Source organism: Zosterops lateralis (genome assembly GCF_965231275.1).
Source record: "Zosterops lateralis genome assembly, chromosome: 5".
NCBI classification, from domain to species: domain Eukaryota; kingdom Metazoa; phylum Chordata; class Aves; order Passeriformes; family Zosteropidae; genus Zosterops; species Zosterops lateralis.
The window spans coordinates 21782243-21809671 of NC_139766.1; positions in this window are offsets into that span (position 1 = coordinate 21782243).

The following is a 27429-nucleotide window of genomic DNA, read 5'->3' on the forward strand; positions in this document are numbered from 1 at the left end:
TACATATGAGGATTTTAAGCAACATGTAACTTACTCTGCTCCTTTGCAAGCAATATAATGGGATATTATCAAACATGAATGAAGTTTAGCCATGAGGAAAAAACAGATGAAACAGAAAATTACAAGTATTTATCCAAGCTAGCTCTTTCATTGGCAAACATCTAATTGAGGAGGACCTCACAAAACAATAATTCCTTCAATATCTGTATGAAATTGTATATAATTGCAGAAGACTATCCAGATGCCTAATATAATAGGCTCTCTAGGTGTCTCCCAGATGCTTCAAAGGAGGATGGGAAAAGCTTTTCAATGGAAGTTAAGTATTGTCTAAGAATAAACTTCCTGCAGCAGATGAGAAGTAAATAGCTGTATTGATTTTTACACTTCAACAATATCTACCTCACACATCTTATGCTCTATTTATTACAGTTAGATTAGTTTTATGTATTTCATCAAATGCAGTTATATCCAAATTCTGTTAACATGCATTCAGGATGATCACATTATAAAGGATAGGAGAGTTAATGTTGGAGAGCCCTATTTCCTATGCTCTTTTAGGTATCACTGCAACTAACACTGGAGGGGCCAGAGCTGGACGTTGGACTGAATCACTGCTGAGGAGGCTAACCTAAGGAAAGGCACACACAATTTAGAGGTCATTGGGTCCACTACCTTGCTCAAGTAGGGTCACCTACATCTGGCTGCACAGGACCATATACAGACATCTTTTGAACACATTCCAGGTTGCAAAATCCAAAAATTCACTGGGCAACCCATGACAATGCACAGTCACCTTCACAGTGATTCCTGCTGTTCATAGAGCATCTCCAGTGTATGAGCCTGTGCCCTTTGCCTCAGGTCCTGTCACTGGGTATGACTGAAAAGATCCTGGCTCCATCTTCTTTGTACCCTCCCTTCAGGTATTCATACACACGGATCTCCCTGAGCTTTTTCTTCTCCAAGCAGAATAGTCCCAGGTCTCTCAGCACATCCTCAGATGGAGGATGCTTCAGTCTCCTCATCATCTTAGTGAGCCTCTGCTGGGCTCTCAGCAGCAGTTCTGAGTCTTTCTCATACCAGGAAGGCTGGAAGTGGACACACAGATATTTAGGGTGAGTAACCACAGATAGGCCTGTATATCTGTTTACACAGGATGTGATGAATGGTTAAAACTCAGGAAACTCAGGACTGGAAAGTTCCAAAGCATGTGTATTTGCTCAAGCCACTAAACCCTGTTTGGAGGCAGGGCTTATTAATCAAATAACATGGTTGTTCTGATGTGACCATGACCATGTTTTTTGTGTTTTAGTACTCTTCTACTCATCTCTCTGAAGAACAAACAGATCCAATCACACAGGCATACATGAGACTTATGATGTCCATCTGTTTCCAATTCTATCTATAGATGCCTTCTTTTGTGCCTTACATAACAGATTAATTTAATATCCAGTTATATTATGAAGCTTACAAATTTCTTTAGCAGAACTGTCCTTAGTACTTTTTATATTTAAGGCAATTTTTCTACCTAATTTCTATGAAAAGTTTTAGAATAGATGCTTTAATAATCCAGGACAAAAAAATAAGCAGTTCTAGTGCAATCAATGTTTAGTTCCCAGTAGAACACATACAAATTTCATTAGAATTCATAGTTTTGGCACACATAGTATGTGACCAATATTATCTTCCCAGAGGAGAACTGTACTCAGCATTTCTGTTTACATATGAGATTCCATACTCCACATCATAACTTAAAAATTAATTAAAAAAACTCCACAAACAAACAAAAAGTAATTAAGGAAAACAAAACAAAAGAAACACACCTAGGGAATCAGTAGAGAGCTTAAAGTGACCACAAAAAGAATTAGCCATATGCTCTTGCCTTGCTGTATAACACTGGGGAAATCGTTCAAAGAATTTTTTGCCTTTGTGCCATAGTTTTTTGCCTTTGTTTTGTTCTCTGCATGGGAGTATGCCAGCGAAACTTTAGAAACAAGCAAGAATGTTTTCCAAATGTTTCTGTCTTTCCTCTATTTTCTACCCTCCAAATATCAAAGTACAGTTAAGAAATACAGATGAGAGGTTTGATATATTCTAATATTGTTATGGAAATCTATCAAATATTGGACAACACCTGATTTGGCCGTGATCAAACTAGATGTAATCTACATAGTCAAATTTGCCTGAGATTAGATTGGATATAAAAAGTTTTTATACTTACAGCTTTGAATTCTTTATGCATTTCAAATTGTATTTTAAAAAAGGTTTTTTTCAGAAGTTATTAATCTAAAAATATGTAAACATCCCTGAGTTAGAATAGCATAATATTTTATCTCATGCAATGTTTCATTTGCCATTTGGACACAGAAACCTTAATTTTCTCTTTTAGAATTTCTCACATTTAGCCTATTATAATCTTTTTTCTGTAGAAGACTTTTTTTATGCTCCATATAGGATTCTATATACAAAAAAGAACTGATCTGAATTTTTATCCTTTACTCATTACCACAAAAGTATCTGAAAAAATAATTAAGAAATTCAAAAGTAACATTTTAAAATACACTTGCTTTATTAAATTTTCCTAAAGATTTTAGCCTTCAGTTAAAGCTGCAGTGTTAAAAATATGCGTCTTCTACTGTTTTGCTTTTACAGGCATTGAAAATTCAAAGATCCACATTTTCAAATGTGAACATATACTTGCTTATGAAAACCAACCAATTGAAACTGAAACTGTGTGCAAATTTACTGAAAGTGTGTGCATTTTATCCCTGATTTGCTTTTTTCCACTCAAATTACTATCAATTGACTTCGTGAAAGTTTAATAAACCCATATATAGATGTGTGCAGAGATGACCTTGGCTGAGTGCCAGTTGCTCACCAAGCCAGTATATTGCTCCCCTCTTCAGCAGGACTAGGGTGGAGGACAGAAGATGAAAAAAAGCCCTCATAGGTCAAGATAAAGCTATTTTACTACAGCAACAGTAAAGGTTGAGTTCAAGCAAGCATATGAAACAAAGATTTATTCTCTCCTTTCCATCAGCAAGATATTTCCATCCACTTCCGGGAAGCAGAGCTTTAGTACTATAGTGATTTCTCTGGAAAGCAAATGTTATAAATAACAAATGCCCATTCATTTCCTTTTCTTAGTTTTTATATCTAATCTGACAGCATATGTTACATAACACCCCTCTGGTCATTTTGAGCCAGGCATTCTGTTTATGCCTCTCACAAAACTTTACCCAAGCCCAGTCTACTGGCTGGGGGTGGAATGTTGGGGAGACAAGACCAGTGCTGTGCTAGAGCTGCTCAGCCATCCCCAAAACACTGTGGGATACCAAACCTTTCCAGCTATCAGTGCAGAGCATGGTGTTATGAGGGCGTCTAGGGGAGACAATTAACTCCATCTCAGCCAGACCTGATACAAAATCACAAGACAAGACTAAAAAGAATAATGGATGAATCAGCTGAAATTACCTAACTCAGCTCTTCATATTATAAGGAAGAAAAAAAAAACTACAGAAGAACATGAACTCTAACCTTCATTATGCAAAATTATGTAAGTAAAGCAAAGAAGTAAAGAAAAATTATTCCGCAAATATAGATCACAAGTTATTATGAAGCAATTAAATTGCAACATAACCCTCAGTAAAAATGGGACATTAGGTAATTAGAAATGCTAATGTTAAGAAAGTTTGGACTTCGTTCACATTTTAACTGTTAATTGCTGCAATTAAAAATTAGGATTTTGCTTTCATTTTTGTTATGAAGAATTCAAAACTGAAACATATTTTGAAGCTGTCACTGCTGAAAATGAATGCTGAACCATAAATTTGGATATGCAAAATATTCTCTTAGGTTCATTACTGTTAGCTTGTTTCTCAAAGAGAAATCATATCCCTGGACAAAAAAAACCCACTTCCTTTATTTGAAGAAGTAAAATTTCAAATGACTAAGTAATGAATTAAAAATGGCCATTACAATATTATATGATTCATATAGTGTTATTGGTTGACCAAGTCAAATACAAAATCAGAGGTAATCACTATTGAATGGCAAATGGGACAGAGAAAGGCACACATTACAATAAAACAGCAAAAAAGCCCAGATCGAGACTAATCCAATAATGGCATACAGCTAGACTTCTCACAAATTTTATAAGAGACTTTGGGCATCTGATTAGTAGGAGTAAAGGGAGGGTAGAACACGTGCATATCTAGAAGAGCCTCCAGGCATGGCATATATGACTAAAAACCCCAATGAAATACAGATAAACAGGAGTTAGAGTACTGTTGCTTACCAATCCATGTAAAAAGGTGTGTTGAAGTTCTAATTTCCAAAGCAATTTCCGTTTTTAACTAGCTTAGTAATATCTTATCAATAAATTATTGAAAGGACATTAAGAAACTAACCCAGTTTTCTACGTCTTCTATTACAAGGTTTAAAATTTGTTATTTAGACAATATTGTTTTAAAAATATCCACCACAATTGTCTTCCTTCCTTCTAATGGGGCTAGACACAAGGTATATATGTCACTTTATGATTATTATCTGACACTATTTCAAGGATAAAAACCAACTTGTAATATGGTTCCTTACTGAAATGAAAGTAAAATGAGATATTATTTTGTGAGGTAGTTGAATTATTTTAAAAATAATTTTGAGATGTTACTTTGGTTTGTGGTATAATGGAGAAAGAAACAGGAAAAACAGGCTGAGTCAGTCCTAATTTATTTCACTTAGAAATGAAAGTTTGTTTTAATTTTGCAGTAATTAGTAATTAAAAAAAAAAAAGTTCAAGCCCCATAATTGAAAATTAAAATGTTCAGAATTAACATATGCATTTTCAAAGCCAATAAATATTTTTAGGATCAGCATCTTAATAAGAGCAAAAATAAAAGCTGCTTTTAAAATAAATTGAAAGTGACGGAAAAGTTTTGAATAATTTCCTGTAGGTTTCTACTTCAACATATGTATAGATTTCTTAATGAACTATCATAGTACCTAAATGTAATTCTGGAACCTGGACTGGCTGTTATTAGCTACACACTTTGAAATTCCACCAGTTCAAGTGAAATTAATCTATCTGCAAGGCTTACTTTGTGACAGAAAATGATGCTTTCGAAATCATATAACAATAAATTAACATTAAATATACTATTTACAGTATTGCAGATCAGATTGATTGAAGTTGAAGGTCTAATTTTAATCAAATAAATTAAAATAAAATAAATTAATTTTTTTTTAAAAAAAATAAATTAAAAATAAATTAAATTTTTTTAATCAAAAAATCTGGATCTCAAACTATCTAGGAAGATAGTTATATATATACCAAGCAATATCATAACTATGTTAAAATACTGATTTTATTTAAAACACAAGTCGTTAGAAAAGCTAACAGTGTTCCACAGTCTCCATTTACTTTTAAACCTGAATTTACCTTCTCTCTCCTTTGCCTTAGAAAAGTCAAGCTTATCTATCCAAGAGAAACAATTGACATCAAAGGATTGTTTTTCCACTCACCAGCTCTAAGCTGCTTTTCATTGTTCGAAGGAATTATTGAAGAGACTCCACACAGAATTTCAATCAGATACACAGTTTCTGGTTCATTGATTGGCTGATTCTTCTTTTGGTGAAGAAAGGCAACAAAAGTCCTTTTTAAATCTATTGTTCTCAGAGAGGTCTCATTTGTACTTTCCTTAAGCTACTCTTCATGATGCTGTGGTGTCAATGAATTTCTACCCACACAGACACTCTGCTGTCTTGGACTGCAAAGTAGTTTCTCTCAACTGTTCTTCAGGCAAAGCCTGAACTGTTCAACCTTCCTGGAAGTAAAGTTTAGGAGAGACGGGGCCTTCCAAATATCTCAGGATCCCTAACTATGAGAGATCACATTGTCTCAAAATCTCATTCACTTCACGAAAATGATCACTTACACCAAGTTTGTGTATCACTTATATCTGACTTTGCAAGTGTTAACTCCTTTGACCTCAGTAAATTTTGTTCCTTCAGTTCTTACACGTCCCACTTCAGATCTTATTGTTTTGCTTCCTGCTAAGATATTTATGCTGATGGATAAAGAGTCAAGCAATTTATGGTCTTCTTTAAGCTTGCAATCTCAGGGATCTTTAAAGAAACACTGATATAAAGGACTTATAATATTATATGAAGTTGACTCATACATACAGCTGCTGCAGTAAGCAGAGTGGGAGGTAAGCTTGGGTGTCTGCTAATTCTTTACATTTACATGCCATTTATACACACACATGCATACATATATATATGTAAAATGAATATTTCAACTTCCTAATTTTTTACCCTGAGTGCTTTATATATGATGTCAATCTGAAAATCTGAAATAACTACTTAACTTAATAATTTCTTCTCTCTGAACACATTACCAGAAGTGAAAACAGGATCAAAGTTCTGGCACCAGCATAATGCTAAATCTCTCCCACATACTGTGGGGAATATCTCTAGACAACTGCCAGGCATTTAAAATAGGCAGCCTTGTTCCTATTCTGTTATTATTACTTCTTTCCCTTTCTGGTGTTTTTAGAACAAAACCAAAAGAATACTTCATTTTGGTATTACTGTCACAGTGTAAGTAAACATTCATTATATTTGTGACTCCACAAACAGAAGAGATATTTGATACTGAGCACCATGTTACAGCTGTGATTTGGAAAATAAAACACTTTTAGCAAAGAGTAAAAAAAATTGCTTGAGTAAATTCAACTGAACAGAAAATACAATCTGTGTAGCCAGACAGGTAAGAAAATATTCAAATTATGCTAGAATACTTTTTAAGCAAGTTTAATGAATGCTGACATAATTAACTCAAATTTTGATACAATGTTAAAAGTATTTCCAGAGTCTTTCGCCTGAAGCACAAACCTTGTCATTTAATCAACACCTTTGGGACTCTACTGTGCCAACTCAAAACATAGCAGCCTCCAAGGAATGTCTGCATGGACTCCAGCTTGTGATGGAACTGCAGAACTGGGAATCTGACTGGGCTGAATTGGACCTCATCTGACATATTTTCAGGAGATATGAAGAAGTCACACATCACCGTGTGGGTGTGATCTAAATCCACTGGAGTTTAACAGTTCTATTTTGGCACTGTTTACTGAGTTTAGCTCTGTTGTACTGTGTCAGCTGGGATAAAATTGATTTTCTTCCTGCTAGCTGCTACAGTGGTATATTTGGATTTAGGATGAGAATAATGTTGATAACACACTAATGTTTCAGTTTTGGCTAAGCACTGTTTACACTATGTCAAAGACTTCTCAGTGTCTCACACCATCCTTCCAGTAATTTGGCTGGAGGGCACAAGAAGCAGGAAACAGATACAGTTGGGACATCTGCACCAAACTGGCCAAAGGAATATTCTTTATCATATGGTATCATGCTCAGTATTTAAACTGAGAGGAAAACTGGCTAGGAGCTGCTGCTCCAGGACTGGATGGACATCTGTAGGTGAGTGGGGAGAAATTCCATTATGCAAATTTTTTTGTGTGCACTTGAGTTCTATTATTATTATTATTATTATTATTATTATTGCTATTATTTTCCCTTTCTTTTCTGTCCTATTAAGTTGTCTGTATGTCAACCCATGAATTTTCTTTTTTTTTTCTCTTTTTTTCCACAACTCTCTCCCCTTCCTATAAGAGGCAGAGAGTAGTGAGCAAATCTCTCTGTGGTGCTAACTGCCTGTCACATTAAATAAACTGCCCTTTTTGGAACCCAACATAGGTTTGAGATAACAACAGGGCTGATTAGAGTGTATCAAAACAAATTTGTTATATGCATTCACTCTATTAGTTTAATAGTAACGGGTAACAATGTTGATTTATTTGCTCTCAGAGTTGTTGCACATGTTCTTAGTTATGTCATGTAACACATTTGTAGTATGTGTTCCCTGTTGCATTGTTTATAATCTCTGGGGGCTGGGTTTAGGTTATCATGTTGTTTTACTTTGTAACACTGACTTATGATATGATAAAACTGTTGGTCGTGATACTAATCTGGTATTTGTACTCAGTATTGCCATCAACTCTGTACTTCAGGGGCCATCTATTGGGAACTATTAATAATTACACTTTTTACCTTTCCTCCTCAGAGAGCTGATCTATGGAGGAGATACCTTATCCACCTTCTCCTTCTCCTCCAAAATTAAAATAGTTCTTGAGAATTTTGAATATCAATGGGATTTTCAAACTATCATGTTCCTATTTCTATGTCTCCTGAATGTGATGCTGGTCTTCTTTAAGGTGTAAAAAACTATGTAAGAATACCATCCAGAGATCTACCCTGATGTTGGATAGCTATGAGTGGCAGGGTGTGTGGGGTAGTATGGGTAAGAGCTTAGGACAGTGGTCAGCTCTAGCCTTTTGAATTATGCCCCTGAATAAGTGCAGATTCTGAAAAGCTACTTAAATATTTGGGAAAATATACTGTCCACTTGGAAATCCAGAGACATAAATCACTGCTATGTGCTGAGGGCTGGCCCAGGCCTACTGAGTCCTGTTCTATCAAGTAACCTCAAGGGGAAGGGAAGGTGTCTGAATATAATGGCAAAACAACGTGTGGTTATTCCAATCCTGGTGACATGAAGCAGGTTATTCCAGCCTCAGTAATGGCATTGTCCCTATGCAAACCCCAGTGAGAGGCACTGCAGCTGAACCAAAGGATCAATCCATGCCAGTATCAGTCCTCCCAAAGGACTCTTCTGTTGTGGCAGTGCTGAAGGTTGAAGAACAGTTGCCAATCACTACCATAGTAGTGCTCTGACAGCAATAGCACACTGAGACTCACTGATTCTAATCCATAAGATGGTCCCTGAACTGGAGATCTAAGGAGTGATCAGCAATACTGGCTCACCTTTTAACAGTCCTGCATGATCAGTGCAAAAGCCCAGTGGAGAGTGGAGACTATCAGTAGGCTACTGTGGCCTGGATGAAGTCCCAGCACACCCGAGCACGGCTGTATTGGACATGCTGGAACTTAAAATACAAGCTGCAGCCAAAGGAAGCTGAGCAGTAAACCACAAATGATACCATTAATGCAGTTTTCTCTGTTCCTTGGGCAGCAGCAGGACACAGTTTGCTTCCATTTGGAGGGAAATCCAGAAGACATAGAACCGATTGTCCAGGGGTGGAAACACAGCCCTACCATCAACCATGGACTGATCTAGACTGCACTGGAACAGTGTGAAACTATATTGATGATAGATATCATTGTGTGTGACAATACAGCAGAAGTTTTTGAGAAAGGGAAGAAAATAGACCAAATCCTTCTAAAAGCCAGTTTTGCCATAAAGTAAAGTAAGGTCAAGGGACCCAAAAAAGAGATTTTAGGAATAAAATAGCAAGATAGAAATTGTCAGATTCCAATGGTTGTGATCAACAAAATAACAGCAATCTGTATCAATTCGCAAAAAATTACACTGTGTAATTTTTTTTATCTTTCTTGCATATTGTGGGTTTTTGTAGAATGCACATTCCAAATTACAGCCTGATTGTTAGCCCTCTCCATCAACTCACCCAGAAGAATGATTTGAAATAGGGTCCTGATTCATGACAATACACTGAATAAATCAAACAGGAGATAGTCCATTCAGTAGCTCTCAGGCCACTCTGGACAGAGCAAGAGATTAAAACATATGGCCTACGCTGCAGAGAGGGAGAATGGCCTTTCCTAGAGACTGTTGCAGAAAGCATCAAAAAAGACAAGAGGTCAACCTCCAGGTTTTTGATGTCTGGTGTTCAGAGTGTCTGAAGCCCACAATACTCCAGCTGAAAAAGAGATACAGGCAGCCTTTGAAGGTGTTCAAGCTGCTTGGTGATTGGTACTGAAGCACAGCTTCTCCTGGCATCCCATTTGCTGGTGCAGACCTGGATGTTCAGTGGGAAGATCTCCTCTATACATCATGCAACTCATGCTACATGAAGTAAGTGGGTCACACTGAATTCACAATGGACTCGAATAGAAAACCCAAGTGACACACAAATTTTGGAAGTGATCATGGGCTGAATAGAGAGGAGGCTAAGCTTTCAGAATATTGCCAGAGAAGGACATGCTGTACAAAGATCTACCAGAAAAAGATATCAATATACCTTTTTCACTGATGGATCCTGTAGTAATATAGGAAAGTAATTGGAGGCGGAATGCTGCTAAATGGAGTCTCCCACAAGAAGTCACAGAAACTGCTGAAAGCGAAGGTGAATTGAGTCAGTTTGCAGAGGAGAAAGCTATCCATCTGGCTTTAGATTCTACAATAGCTGAATGAGAAAAATGGCCAATATTTTACTTCTATAGTGACTCACGGATGGTCACAAATGCCCTGTGGGTGTGGCTACAGCAATGGAAGCAGAGAAGCTGGCAGCACAGAGGTAAAGCCATCTGGGCTGTTGAATTGTGGCATGATTTTACTACCTGGGTGGAGAGAACCTCGGAGATCATCACATGCAATACATCTAATTTGCAATTTGCACTGGGACTTGCAATTTACACAATCAGCTTTTTTTCTCCTATGAATGTTTTATTAATTTCCTTTTTTAAAATGCAATTTACAAAAAAAGGTATTGATTTAAAAAACTACAGCAAGTTATCTTTAAGTTAATATTTTAAAATACATATCCAGCATAGAACAAGAGACTGAGTGGTTGTTGATACAGAGAAAATATTTAACAGACAATATCAAAACTCTTCTCTCCAGTTTTACTAGAATAGGTTTTTCTTGCTAGAAAGGGAAATCCAATGCTATTTGGAAAACTGCATGCCATGTTGAAATTTTAAACAGAGATTAGGCGGCTTTTCAGGCAGAGTCTGGAAAGATTTCCTAATTTCCTGTTTTGTTGCAGTTTCCATCTTTTGCAAGGTTGTGCAAATAATTGTGCTGCTACAAAGTCTGATCTCCTGGTTTAATCTCTAAAATCCATTCAAAAGGACTATGTTCACATGCATAAAAAGTTTGAGAGATTAGGGGCAGAAACTCTAATTATCAAATTAAATATTTATGCTTTATAAGATTTTTTTTGTTTCATAAATTTCCAAAGAACAATGTGACCATGTGCTTCAGTTACAAAGGAAGCCAAACAGTTTATGGCATCCAGTGTCAGAGCTAGACTGAGTCTGTAAATGATGGAGGTGTTAATACATATATAATCCTCTAAGTATAGTTAGACTTGGAGCACTCTGCTGTACCCAGGAATAAAAGAGAAAGGATCTTAAGACTTAGTTTTCCTGCAGTTCCAGTTCCTTTAATGGCACTTCTAAAATTAGACATGTCCTGCTTGACAAAATCCATGCCAGACATCTAAGTTAAAGGAACTACCAAAAGTCTGCACTAACAAGAAAATGGAGAGGGTCATTAATATTGGTTGTATTTTTGTTTGAAATAAAGGCACAGACAATCCTCACCCAATTTTTTGAAGATTTCAGTCTTTTATACATGCAAACTTGTCTTTTAGTTTTATGTTTTCGTTCTGCTGTAAATTGATTAATCTGATATGGTTATTTTTCTCTGACTGGTAACTACCTATGAGAAATGAGAAATTTCCAGATGTGCCTGTAAGAAAAAGTACTTTGTAGAATTTACCAGTCTGTGCTTTTCAGTGATGCAGTGAAATGACTTTATTAATTTTCTTGCCAATATGCCAAGTCTCGGTCTAAGTATTCAGTTGTTTTAAGATTTTTTCTCTTTCAGTTTTAAAATACAACTAAATATTTTCAACTACTAGCTTCATTGCTTTTCTGGCACACTGCTCTGGGAATTTTAAAAAAAGTCAACAAATTTGTAAGCCCAATAGGTCAAAGTTCTCAAGAATGCCAAATAAACAGAAACCTAAATAGCAGAAAAATCAAGCATCAGGTAATTTATTTGCTTAAAATAGTGACTAATTTTAATTTATCTGCAAGTTTGTCATAACTACAGAATATGATCCAGATACTGAGATGGAAACCCTGTAGGCAGATTTTGTAAGTACATGTAGCATAGATTTATTTTTTAATGACTGGTTTGTCACTACAACATTCATTCACTCATAATAAACTAAATCCAAATAATTACTTTAAGTATAAATTGTAGAATTAATGTGAATATTTTAGCTTTAAAATTTGTATTCACTAGTAATACTCTCTGTAAACATAAAAGATCAAAGAAAATCTTGCTATAAATTATGTAGGACAATAGCTTCCATTGAGAATTCAAGATAACATAATCTTCTTATTTAGCTTTTCATCTCATTCAGGTCTTTTACTTTAAGTCAAAGTAATTTTCTAAGAGTTTGAAATTAAAGGTAAACCTGAGTCTCCTGCCAATGTGTTTTTATTACAGAGATATTTTACTAGGATAGAAAGTATGACCACAGACCTTGATTTGTTTCCTTCCTTGTACCATATGCAACTCATTTTCTTAGACAAGTTCTCATTCAATGACAAATATACTTCAAATGTCACATCATGAACTTTTTCTGGACTTGATTCAACTTTCTACTCTTTCATTTAAGAGTAATTCTATCATTCTTTTTTCCAACAGAAAAATTCAAATCCTCAATAATTAAGACTAATTAAAAATGGTTTCAGAAAGTGCTTACACCAAGACTGGAAGAATAAAAAATGTCTTTCTGAGTTTTCCAGATGTAAATAATCTCTTTTTTGTTATGTCTCTGACAAATACTTTCCAAGTAATACGTGCAAATGTCTAGGATACTTTAGGGAGTCCCAGGTAGACCTAGATACCTTAAAACAGCAGTCTCCTACTTCCTCCACATGCACTACATAGGTCATGACATCTAGCTCATAATGCTTATCTCATTTGTTCTCCAATTCCATTTATTACATGAGCTAGCTTTACATTGACATCATCCTTTCAGAAGAAATGAAAGGTGTTAAAATATTAAAGACTACAGAATATGCTTTTGGCATATTTTTTAATTATTATTTTCCTTTCATTTTCTTTTCCCCTTCGTTTTCTGCATTCCCTTCCTGCTTCAGTATTCAAAAACAACAGATATACTCTAGGCATCTACATGCTAACATGCATATTTTGGTCCTGACAGATTATTCAGAAGTCTAAGAAAGTATTCATGAAGCAGATACTAGTGCAGAGAGCCAGAATATTTTTCTTTCTCCGTTGATTATAAACTGGGACTGCTCTAGGAAACCTCTTTCAATACAGTTACTGAATACTCAGGTCTCAGAACCTGGATGATGTCATTGGGAATTACGACCGAGAAGAATCTCCACGTCCGTTAGATTGGAAAGAGGCCACTTTGAGCCTACAGGAAAGGGCTTTGTTTATAGGGAACAGAGACAGCAAGAGTGGTGGGAAGCTGTGGAAAGTCAGGAAAAGGCAGAGAGAAAAAAGAACAATGGCAGAAGGGCATTAGTCTGAAACCTTTGTCAGCTGTTCACCAACTCTGCTGCCAAAGACATCACAGAAGTAGCCTGAGAGACTACTACAGGTTGAGGACATCCGTGAGACACCAGTTCCCTAGCAAAACTTAAAGTATTGGAGAAGATTCTCGGAGACAGAAAAAGTAATCATGTTTTGCCAATACTTGGAGGAAATAAGAGAAAATCTTCAGGTTATTGCAGCCTGCATTTTAGATATTCCATTTATTGTAAATTACTTGGTTGAGAACGACAAAATGAGCATATCATTAATGACACTGAACAGAACAAGAATGGCAAAGATTCTCCAAAGAAATCTAATTTTAGACTGGATATAGAGACATTAGAAAAGTGAAAGAAATTTCATATATTCATCAATCATCAAAATGTGGATATAAAACAGTTGTGAAATTGTTGATTTACAGCAAATTTGGAGAGGCAGAGAGTCTGAAGAGCTATTTGGCTGGCAGACAGAAAGTTTCACCAAGGGCATTTGAAACAAAAATATATTTTATTACCAAATCTGAAGTACAAGTGCAGAAACAATGAACAGAAAGTTTTTGGGTCGTATCTAAATATTACGAAGCAGTAGGGAGAATTTTTAGTTTAGTCTTTGTGTAGGACAAATATCCTTTCAAATATCTGTTTACAGACTTCATAAAAAGCTAATCAAGACAAGGCAATGTATCACATTCTGCATCCCTCTTCAGAATGCGCAAATGGACATACCTAGATTTTGTTATCTGGAGGAGGCCTGTGTTCTCAAAAATCTACTGTCAAATAGTAGCTGTACACAAAATGAATGAGAAGTCACTTATAAATAATTTACTTTTCCAACTGCATTTTACTATTTCTCTACTTCATTTGCGGTTTATAAAGTCTATCCACAATAGTATCCCTTTAGTTTAAACAAACTGACCTAAAGCCTTGGGAAAGTTCAAGTACAGTCAATTAACATCACTGACACTAAAGGTAGCATTACTTTTCTGTCAAGAAAATTGTCCTACTTTTCCTTTTAAGTCTCATGTGCTTTCATACTTTCAAATAACCTAAGTTTACGATCATATGTCAGTTTTTTGCTGCTAAAGGAATACACAAAAACAGACTTCAAAGCCATCTTTGTTCTGCACATGCATATCAAAGAAAACATCTATTTTATTTTGCTGCATCAAAGGCTATTAAGTACTATTTTAACATTTGGGAAATAACACAATTTGACATTCAATGAACTTAATGTTCATCAATGCGCCTTCATTAATTCCTTTGCTAGATTTTAACTTTTTGAAGTCACATCAAAAGTTCAGAAATTATATACACAAAAATCATATAAGCATTTACACACACATATGTATGTATTTATATAGTTATATATAAGCATGTTTTAATAATGGACCATTTTATTTAGAAAAGTTTTAAAGTTTATGAATGTAATTTTAGAATTTTGTAACAGATAATGATTCTATTAATTATTGGCTTGTAGTTAATTTATACAATCACATCATAGCTGCTATGGTTTCCTGATTCTTTTCTCCTTTGATTCATTTATAGAAATCTTAAATCTTCTTGAAAAGTTCCAACTGAAGTATTTAAAGCTCTTGTTGAGGTTAATCAAAGTCCCTTATAAGCAATCCCTAAAGCTCCTTCACTACATAACAAATGAAACTTTCTTCACAAATGCATTTTAGAATAGTGACTTGAATTTAGCGTCTCAGGTAAAGTGTGACTGATGCTCATCAGTGGAGAGAGAATTTATACTTGTGAAACTGCCTGTAGTTTTCAGGACAGAAAGTTTTATGTTTTAAAATAAACTTTTCTCCTTGACTGGTCTCTTCCATGTAGCATTAAGAATTCTCATTTTTTTCCTATTACTTTCTTTGTGCCATGGAATGGTTAAAGTTTGTTTGATTTTGAATTTGTTTTTGTTGTTTTTTTTTTCAACAACTTTGCTTACCATGGTCTGTGATCATGTAAGATGTATGGTTCAATGTTTCCACTTGGATAGCCAAAGTACAGCTACAACTAATTATTGTTTAAGGCAATCTCACCAGATGAAAGAAGATCAATTAGCTTGGAACTTATGACCCATTATTGAGTCATTCTATTCTTTGCTAAATAAACTACAGTGTTAAGCATAGATAATCAATGGCATTATAAGCATTCTTGATTTTCTCTGCAGATGTTCTGAAACTTTTGTGTATTAAAATAAAAAGGATTTTTTAATATATTTTCAAGAAAGAACAAACAAAGGCAAAAAACCAGAACTGGAGAATACAGCCACTAAGATTATTCATTCAACTAGAGCCAAGAAAAAACAAAGAAATTTGCAAAAGTAATGGTAAATTGAAATTTGTCCAATTTACTCCACATAAGACCTCATATTTCAGATATTTATTTCAAAATTTTCAGCAAATATTTTGAAAAATTTGCTGCTGAAATAGAAAGAATTCATCATGCTAAGCCTTCATCTAATGTTTTTTTGCTTACGTTCTTTGTATTTCCGTTCCTAAGTCTTCCCTCTCCCACCCAGGGTACAAGTTTCAGAGAATGACAGAATGATTTAAGACTGAAATCTGATCCAGAAGTTAACTGCACCAAAACTCTGGTCAAAGCACGTCTACAGCAGACCAGATTACTCAAAGCCATGGTGAGTAAAATCTGGACACAGCATACAAATTTACAGCATCTAAACATCACTATAATAAAAAAGATAAATATCACAGAATATTCTGAGTTGGAAGGGAACCCCAAGGATCATCCATTCCAACTCTGCAGTGCCTGGCCCATATGTGGATCAAACCTGAGACCTCAATATTATTCACTTCATGCTCCAACCAACTATATCCTAACATTTAATTAGAATTTCCTATGTTCCCACTTATATCCATTGCTTTTGTCCTATCACTGTGTACCTCTGGGAGGAGTCTGGCTCCAGCTCCTCTGGATCCTCCAGTGAGATATCAATAAGCAGCAATGAAGCCTACTGTGAGCCTTCTTTCCTCAATACTGAACAAATACAATTCCCCAGCTCACACCATATACCCTGTGCTCCAGCGCTCAGCCATCTTGGACTTAGTCCAAAACATAAACATCCTTCTTGCCGTATGGAGCCCAAAAACTGAATGTACTCCAGAGATGGTTTTGCAAGTGCCAAATAGAGGGAGCATGTTCTCGGTCCTGCTGACTATACTCTTGCCAACACATCCCAGGATGTATTTGGTCTCCTTGGCTGCAGGAGCATGCTACCAACACACATCTGAGCAGCCAGGGTCAGGAAAGCTAATGCACTGGTAGAATTAAATGTGACTTAGGATGTCAAAGGCAACAAGAAAAGCTTCTGTAGGTACCTACAGGGATAAAAAGGAAGACTAGGGAAAATGTGGGCCCTCTCCAAAACATAACACGAGACCTGATTGCCAGGACATGGAAAAGTCTGAGGTACTCAAGAACCTTCACGTCAATCTTCACCAGCATGATGTTCCAGCCACAAATCCCAAGTCTCAGAAGACAAAAGCAGGGACTGGGAAAATGAGGAATCTCTCTCCACAGGAGCAGTACAGGTTTGATTTAAAGAACCTGAAGGTGAACAAGTACCTGGGTCCTGATGAGATGTGCAGCCACAGGTTCCAATGGAACTGGCAGATGAAGTGGCTACATCACTACCTGTCGTACTTGAAGAGTCATGGCACTCTATGAGGTACCCACTGACTGGAAAAGGGGCAATATAATGCTCATTTTTAAAAATAGAAGCAAAGAAGACCTGGGGAACTACAAGCCAGTCAGTCTCACCTCAGGGCCCAGAAAGATCATAGGATCATAGAATAATTTAGGTTAGAAAAGCCCCAGGATGATCAAATCCAGCTGAGCTTTGGTCTTTGTTATTTCATTTCTACGTGAGTTACTAATGTCAGTGTATCCACTCCATGAAGTCTGTTTCTGCTGCCACTATCTGTATATCTGCTTTTCATGTCTGAGCTCAATCAGGAACTCCATGTTCATCCACACTCACCTTCTACCTTGCCTCTTTGTGAGGAAGGACAATTCTCATCCCCTGAACAGGTATGCTTAAGGATGAGTCAGTTCTCCTGGACCCCTTTGAACTCCAGAACAGTTTTCCTTAGCTCCCAGAGCAGCCTGAAATATGCTCTTCTGAAGTCCAGAGACGTAATTCTGGTATTGTCTTGCTCACTCCTCCAAGGACCTTAAATTCCATAGCCTCTGCTATGAAAATTGCATCTTTGTTTGCAGGTACTGTCCACAGTGCTAAAGAGCAATGAAACTGCTAATAGCAGTTGTATGCAGGGCCCTGCCACTTTGGGGTGAGGCATAGTACACCAGATCTCATTAAACTAAAGCCTTGCCAGAGCATTCCCCCACAAAAGTCACACACCTTGTGACCACCATCACCACCACATGCTCCTGACACCTGCTCTGCCATTGCAGCAAGTGGAATTGTACACAGGTCTCTGCACAAGCACACAAAAAAAGCACTGATTGCCACCTGTCACAAGAAAAGATGTTCAATCCTTGTGGTTTTAATTAAACCTGGGCTGAAAGAGTTTATTTTAGATTTCATGGCAAGCAATCAGTTAATGAGACATTCAGGAATGGGTCAGGGAAATGTAAGAGAGGAGTGTGCAGGCAAGTAGCCCTAACTACTAAATTAGAGAAAACCACTCTAAAACACAAAATGTAATAAAAATGCCTAGTTTTCAGAAATTTTCTCCACTGAAATTCTCATACTTTCTTTCCCTTTCAAACCTACCCACAATGTTTAAACTAGGTGCAAAATAAGAGTAATAAGTAAACTGTCAGTGGTTTAGCTTGATAGGTAAAATAAATTTAAAGCCATGAGCCTACTCCAACTGTTTTGCAGTCTAACTGCTTTGGACTACTGTGAAGACTACTTCCAACATACAAGACTCTGTAATTCTAAATATATATTTAGATATGACAGAAATATATAGTTTACTGACACAATCATATGGCAATTTGAATAATTCTTGTTGTTTGGAGGTTTAATAAAACAATTTTTTAAAGGATTAGAAGTCCCTTGTGCTGTCAATTACATTGTTATTAAATTTATTTTCATAGCACTTATATTCTCCATATACCTAATTTACAGCTATTATATGCAGTTTCATTATCAATGCTTGTCACTACCAAATGCAGCTGAATGAATGTCTCTAGGATTAAGGTCCAAAGGATGCATTTGTATTGACTAACTAAATAAAGGCATGGTGCAAAATCACTAGAGTAAGAAAGTTGCCAGGCCTTAGCTGAACGGCACTCTAGAACAGTTTAGGGAGAAAAAAAATCTTTTGTTACCTTTACTTAAGATATGAATTCACAGGAAAATAGAACACATAAGTAGAAGATTTAGAAGTGATGTATTTCTGTGAATCTGTCATCTTTCACTACTGTGCACTGGTTCACACTTCTGAATAGACTATCAGATCTGGTCAGCAATGTGCACGGGAATAAGTTAACTCCTGCCTGAAATGTACAATAAATTCAGTTATTATTGCAGCATGAGCTGCTAATAAACTGCTTTGACTGCAACACCCTAGAACTCTATATGATCATGCTTTAAACCAGGAATTTCAGTTATGTCTAACCCACTCAACATCACTCCAGTGAAGCCTGTGTGTATGGCATAGTAGCTGCTCTGAGGAAAAGAAAGAGACTTGAATCAGAGTGGGGTGTGTGTGTGGGGGGGGGGGGGGGGGGAATCCCTGTTTATTATTCTTGAAATGTAATTTACCATTTGAATCTGTAAATTTGAACATAGATCTCTCCATTTCACTCAGCTCATACCTTAGGTGAACATACCATAGTTGAGATTAAGCCTTATTACTCAAATATCCCAGAGGTACACACATCTACTATTTTCAGAGAGACTGCTGCTACAAAAATGATTAAAAATTTATTTGTAAATTATATATATTTCTAAACTAGATAAATCCTAGGTTATCATACAGTAAATACCAACATTTGCCTCTGTAACCAGGGTTCAAACAATTCTCCCACAATCAGGGATTAAAAGACCTCTTGATTCTCTTTGGGTCAACACTTAGATGAGTATTTTAACTTTTGACTAAATAATTCCTTGTTTTATATCTTTAGATGAAATTCCATTTATTTTTACAGCTCCAAGAAAGCAATCAATTTCCCATACTTCTAAATATATAAAGAACTCATAGCTCTCACTTTCTCATACACAATAGCAAAATATTACCTCAATGCATTTTTTTAAAATCATGTTGCCTCTGGTATGACACCAGACTACCTTCCTATAATACTGTAGTCTTTAAACACTTTACTTTAAATAAATTCAGGCTAAAGTTTGATAATGTGATCTGGGAATGTAAGTATGTGGTTTCTGTTTTTATATGATTCTCCCAGAAAACATTTTTACCTATTTAAAAATTGTGAATTAGATGTTATATTTTTTTGTTGTATATGAAAAGACTGGATTAGAGAATGTCTCACCTTATATTCATGACTGTTTTTTTTCTCTAGAGACTGTAACTTCTTCAAAAACAAATCAAACTACCTGGCAAACTATAAGCAGTTCACATCTAATAGAAATTTAATAGCTTGAGACAAATTCATCAGTCGCCCAAAGAATAGGTGGATGACACAAATGTGAAACCAGTCTTAACTCTTGCGCAATTACTACAGTTCAAGAAAACAGCAATATTCTATGCAATTTTTATGTGACTAAATGTCTTCATAAGCTTATTCTATAAGCATAAACAGTTTATTCTTCTCTGTAAATCATATTCATTTGAAGAAGAGACTATAGGTGTCAGAGACACCTACAGGTGTCAGAGACCGAAATGTAATTTATGGCCTAAACATCTTCAGGTAGGACCTTTGCCTACTGTAGCAAAGCTGTATTAAAAAAGCTGCGGAGAAGACTACCCCATCCTGAACAGGCCTTCTGACTGAGGCCCTGAACTGCTCCCTGATGGAGATAAGACCAAGAAAACTCAGGTCTGGGGAGAAAAGGACACATTCCCAGAGGGACCAAGCTTAGCGCCCTCGTGGCAGAGATGGCAGCCCTAGGGCTATCAGCCCCCAGGCTCACACAGACCCTCACACCAAAGGGATGGGGGAGGAGAGGTTTTGGGTGGGTGATGAAAAGACAGAGAACACCCATGCTCTGCTGTGCAGAGGAGCCCAGCAGAGGCCCCTCACCCGGGAACAGCTCATCCACAGCAGAGGGGCTGACATGGCCCATCAAAAGCCCCCAAGGGGTCCCCAGACCCTGCACCACACTGTGGTGGAACAGGTCCACAGTGTTCCCAGGGACAGTGCCAAACCTGGCCCCCACAGGAAGCATCTGGGCATTCCCACCTGGCCCAAAATGTTTATTAATCCACTGGATTCTGTACTTTGTGATGTGGCATGGTGGCAGGGGATCTCCAGCATCACTAAGACCAGCTGGAGGGAAGCAACAAGACGTCCTTGGGACCCTGGGGTGGATGATTTACTCTTCCACATAACCCCTGTAACTCTCTCTCTGTCCCCCCACCCCCCATGCACACACACTTTTCTTTCTTTTCTTTTCTTTTCTTTTTTTCTTTTCTTTTCTTTTCTTTTCTTTTCTTTTCTTTTCTTTTCTTTTCTTTTCTTTTCTTTTCTTTTCTTTTCTTTTCTTTTCTTTTCTTTTCTTTTCTTTTCTTTTCTTTTCTTTTCTTTTCTTTTCTTTTCTTTTCTTTTCTTTTCTTTTCTTTTCTTTTCTTTTCTTTTCTTTTCTTTCTTCCCTCCTTCCCTCCCTCCTTTCCTTCCTTCCTTCCTTCCTTCCTTCCTTCCTTCCTTCCTTCCTTCCTTCCTTCCTTCCTTCCTTCCTTCCTTCCTTCCTTCCTTCCTTCCTTCCTTCCTTCCTATTTGCTCTTTGCCTCTTTTACCATGAAATAAAATATATCAATTTCTTGGCAGCAACATCCAACCTCGTTTGGTTTTAATCACATCTTTTGAGTATATTTTGAACCTTTCTGGGTTCTGATCTATTTTTTTCACAAATGTATATCTTCCTTTGGTCTTCTGTGTTAAACCAGTTCGTAACAATAGGAAAGCTGAAATAAAGTACATGAAAGCTGAGAAAAACAACTGTGATGAGACTTTGCATAATACAGCTATATTTCTATTTATAAAACATCTCACCCATAAATAATAAAAAATAAAAATAATAATAAAAACAAGCAGTAAGAATAGGCAAGAAGAAGAAAAACTGTAGTTTAGAGGGCAGTTAAGTATATAAGGTAGTACAGCTGGTATAAAGTGGGAGCCTTTAGTAACTGCCTTTAGCAACTGGAGAAATTTTAACAATAATTGAAATTTTAGAAAACAAATGTTGAAATATACTTGTCTTCTTAAAAAGGTAAGAACCAAGTGTTTATATTTTTAGACTTCTTGACTGCAATAATAAAACTAGAATAAACTCCCTCAAGTACATGGAGAAATGGAAAGAGATGAGAAGAAGTCGTCATGGATTTATCATGAACACATACTGTCAACCATTGTAATCACCCTGTCTGACATGGTAGGAGACCCTAAAAATAAAGGAAAAGCAGCAGATGTCATAACTTCCCTTTCCTAGATCTTTTGATGTGACATTCTGATAAACAAGTTAGAAAAGCATGATGCAGATAAAAGGGGTGTAAACCAGTAGAAAAATTGTACTTGGAAAGTTGTTATTAGTCGTTCCCTGTCAGAATGAAAGACTCTATCAAGAGTTGTTTTGCAAGAGAATGATCTATTTTTACTATTACTTTTGTGAATGGTAGGAAAAAGGGAGTATTTATGAAAGTGGCACACGAAATGAAGCCCTGGGGACCACTAGGAAAAAGGACTAGAATAGAGTGTCCAAGACAGATCAGACAGTGGAGTGGCAAGTAAGAAGGAAACAGTGCAGAACTCATGTACAACACACTACACCTCAGAAAAATAAATCTGACATACAGAGGGGAGTAACCAGCCAGGCAGCAATAGTTCAGAGGCAACCTGGGAATTTCATACATACAAACTGAACAGAAGTTTAAATGTCATATTGCACAGGAGGGACATCACACGCTGTTTGCAACATAAGAACTAATCTTTTTTCTCTCACATTAATAAGCCTTGCACAGAGAGCTGCATTGAGTTTTGAGCATAAGCTGGAGGTAATCAGGGCACAAACATGAGTGATCAGAGGCTCAGAAAGCCATCAGCATTGATGAAAGATTGAATGACTGAGGCCTGCTAAGCTTAGGGTGAAGAATGAGGAAATAACATGATGAACTTTCAAGAATAAGTGGATAAACTGTTTCCAAGCCCATGGTGAGTCAAATAGGTTTAAAAAAAAGGAACATAAAAACACGTAATCACAGAGAAGCTATGATTTTCTAGAGCTATGTAAATCAATCTTAAAAAATAGTATTTTTTTTTTTTTTCTAATCTGGACTGATGAAGATATAGTTGATCCTGCCTTAGGGTAAGCAAATAGTTTGAATAAGCTCTATTTCCTCTTAATTTTCTATGTCTGGACACCAGAACAGACATCTAATATCTTCATACATGCATAATGGAGATGGTAAAAAATATGTGCAAGCACTCCTTCCAAGGAGTCTGTGAATTCATTCCTCACTAGTCAGTTGAAACATTCAGTTTATACTGATTAATTGTTTTCATTATGTGGAAAAAACTTGTGGAACTAATGATAATGCTAATTTTTGCATTTCAATGCTTTGAAATGACAATAGCATGGTAATGATGAGCCTCATTACTTTGTGCATTTTATACACGCCATAGAACATGTACAAAATGTTTTTCTGATACAAGTCAGCCAGAAAATAAAGTTACTCCCCATACAGAATACGTGTTTTGGTCCATCCATTTATGTCTGCCAGCCTGTTTTCACACTGTTTGTGTCAAATGCAGTGAGATAACTTGATATAGTTAAAAATGTAAATCCATGTTTAACTCAGCACAAACTAATGAAGAACAACCAGATAATAGCCACACAAATTCTATTGATTGAGTTTTCTCTAATGATCATGGAAGTATCTGAATATGAATTCATAAATATACTTATGGATGGAGTGAATTTCCTTTTTTAGTGACAGGAGTAATTTCCAAATATTGTGTTCTAGGACTACTAGATATGTGTCCAGACAGGAAAAAAAAATAACATAAAAAGTATCTAAACTGAGTCTAAAAAATGGTATCAGATTATCAGGACCAATATGTAGTTCATTTAAAAGAGAAAAAAACCAAAACAATAGTGTTTTTTGAGAATAAAAGAACTAGTTTCATCTATTGTCACAATTGTGACAAAGTGTCTACAGCACTCAAGTTCCCCTGGAGATCATACATGTTGCTTGCTGTGCCAAGTCCTGCTTCACTTGGCAGACATGGTAACAACCTGAGGAGTTGCATGAAAAGATCTATTAACTTTTTATTCAGTCTCTGGATACTCAAGATACGAACAACATTTGAAGCATAGCATGAAAAATGAAATTTAACCCTTTACTTTCTCATTCACTCCAGCATGAAACATTTAGCCTCTTATTTCACAGAATAAAGTTGTGACAAATCAGTAGATAATCCTGGATGCTATAGTAGAGGGGTTTATTTTTGATAAAAATGCCTGAATTACTTTGTGATTAAAAATCCCTGATCTGTACAAGAATCTATCTTATAATTTTGGAGCAGTCACTGTATATGGCTTTTTTAATGCTTTAAAATTCCACTTTTATTATTTCATTAATAGAAAAGGAATGTTGTAAGACATAAAATTATCATTATGCCAGTCGGGATTGTATTTGTATATTTATATATTGATTAAAGAAAAGTCATGACTCTTATTGAAACTCTAGGATTATACTGTCAAGAATATTTGTGAATGGGTTGTACACAACAGCTGGCATATATGTGTCTACAAATGCTGTCTATGCTACTCTTTTATTGACAGTGTAAGAATTAAGCTTTTTCCATCTGTTATTAACAAATATGAAGATATATGCTTCAGCAGACTTCTAATGACTTCATTCTTTAAATAGTGTGCCTGCCAGATGACATAATGCTGACTCTATCAATCAATAGAATTTTACTAGGAGATCTGCAAGCTACATTCTTAAAAGCTATTGGAGAGTAGCCTTTGCCCCTGCCATAGTGTAGCACTGGTTTTTTTTGTCAGCTCATGCTGATCAAAAGCAAGCATCTGATATACTGCAGCAACCATATCAGAACAGTACCTATTTTTGAAGTATTCAGAAGGGTTGTGCATGCTTGTAACCTACTTTCAGACTTGGACAGTATGTCTTGTGTTGGCTTTTCCTTTCCCACAAATGCAATTTGTTGTGGTTTAATGAATAACACATCCTCCAACATACTTGTCAAGTTACTGCTTGATCAGAAAAGGTCGACAGTTATTATAAAGAAAAAAAAAAAATCAGAAAATAAGGAAATGTGGAGACATGAAAGCAACTGGAATGAATCTCAAGTTCTGGTTCTCTGGTTCTGCTGCAATCACACTCTGAAATAATTGAAAATCAGGATTTAAAATTAGCATTTTGAAGTTTTGGGATTTTTGTTTTCTTCCTTGCCTTCCCCTAGTGTGACAGAATGACTTGAAAGATGCTGCATGAGGGAAAATCTTGATTTATGACTTTATTTACCCTCCTTCTCTGGAAGATTGCCCCTCACATTCACTTGCATAAATGGAAAATAAGCAGGATTGTGGAGAAGAATTATTGAGATTATTGCTGCTGAAAAGTTGTGTCACCTGTAAAAGCTGAGGTCTTTCAATCTTTATAGACTAATTCCATAATGACAAGCACAGCTCTTCTCTAAAGGCTGTCGTCCTAATCTGCTATTTATTTTGGAAGTGGTCTGAGTACAATCTGTGTGCAGAAAAATTTATTGAGATTATTATGACTGTCATCACCATTTTTACAACAGCCATCACCTTTTCAGTACTTAAAGGGAGCTTATAATAATATTGCTTTTTAAACTGACAGATAGTGTTGGGACAAAGGGGAACAGATTTAAACTAAAAGAGGAGAGATTTAGGTTAAATGTAAGGAAGGAATTCCTTAGTCAAGGGGTTGTGAAGTACCTGAATAGGTTGCCCAGAGAATTTCAGCCATAGTAATGGTGAGCATGGAAAGCTCTGCAATTACTATCACAGTTAAATCAAGTCAGTAAGAACTATCTTTTGCTTTTGTTGGGAGGATAAGCAACTGTGAATAATGAACCAACATAAATAATAAGTTATAAATAATAAAAATGAAGTCAAAAATTCATATAACTTCATGGCATATATAATAGACTACATTTCTTTTTCTTATTCAGCATGGGAAAGCACATCCAGAAACTCAGTGCCACTAGAAAAAACCTAAGAGTTTTCAAATCATTAAGATAAAGTACAAAATATTTTCTCTTGCACTGATCAGCCCCCAAAATTCTTCAACTCTTGTACTATGCCAATAAAATTGTGTTATTGGATATCCGATATTCAATACAAATCTTTCGTAGTGAGAATAATGCAATATTCTACGCTATAAAGAAAAAGATTTCTTAAGATGCTAAAATATTATTATTCCTTCAGTACTTAATAATACTATTAATATTCTACATGTCATCATTTACACCACTTTTCAAAATTCAATACATTTCAAAACAACAAAGTTCTATATTTTTATGCATTAATATAATGAATAATAGCTTGCCTTGGTGAGGTAGCTGGTTAAAAGAGGAAGAAATAAATGCAGTTTTAAATTTCACTCCAAGTGTCTTTTAAATGTTCTCAATTATCTTTGTCCAGCAACTGGTAAGCCAGTGTTACCAGTCATTGCAAAAATAGTGCAGCAATTCTCAGGGAGCTGCTTAACCTTAGAACAGTAGTCAAATTTAAAGTACAATTAATAGCTACCTCCCTACTAAACATATATTCTCGAAACCAAGCCTTGCTTCTTGCCACTATTCTTAAATCTTGTATGGGCTGTAATTAATTTCTAAGGCAGGCAGAGCACCTGTGCTTTGTTCTAGTACCTTAGTAATTTTGAGACTTATCAATCACTGCTTTCAAAATCCGTTGAGATACCTGGATGAAAGGCAGTGTTGCTACAGAAATTTGTATTGCTCATTCTTATTCTCACATAATGCAGACAGAAGAATTAAAGAACCCAGCAATGAAATAAAATTACATGATAATGTCCTTGCTGTAAAATTTTGTAGTGTTTTGGTGGCTCAATTCCTTCTTGTTCAAGTTTTTTCCCCAGTAATTGGAATCCCAGTGTACAGTGAACTAATTCTCCTGAGTTTACTTAGCAGGATTTCTGTTCACAGCCACATACTGTAGTTTTCATTAAAAGGATGATGGCAAAAGTCATATGTTATCTTGAGTTTAGAATTTTGAACATAATAGAGTGGCACAAATCCCATTACTCAAGCAATATCTCTGCTTGGTCCCTTAATCAAAATCTCCCATGTCATTCTCTTCCTGCAAATCTTCAAAGCACAGCAGCTTGTGACTGTTCTGGGGGAATTCAGTATTCCCTCAGGCAACCAGGTAATTTAAGGCCTCTTCATAATCAATTAATTGCTAAATATCTTTTGTTTTGTGGTATGTGTATCTCCCGCTTCAAGAAGCTACGTCAGGGCTCTCAAGCAGTAAGAGGTCACAAAAAAAGAAAGACAGTAAAGATAGAAAATACAAAACAAAACAACACAAGTGATGTAAATGTCATTTGCTTGCAAAATGATGAACCAAAGAACTGTCCAGGGGAATTAGCTAGTGCTGAATAAAAAAATATTCAAAATATTAGTTAGCAGCAGGCAAGTATCCAGAGGAAGGGTAGTTTGTAGGACTCCATTGGTTGGCAGATTCTTACTAGTAGTGGTCAAACCCACAAAATATAACTAGAAATTAAAATAAATGGAAAATGAAAGAAAACTCCACCTTATGTCTAGAATGCCTACAAGCGAATGAGACAGTCTTTCACAAGGGATAGATGATGCCCCATTTATGAATCATAAATGCTGTCA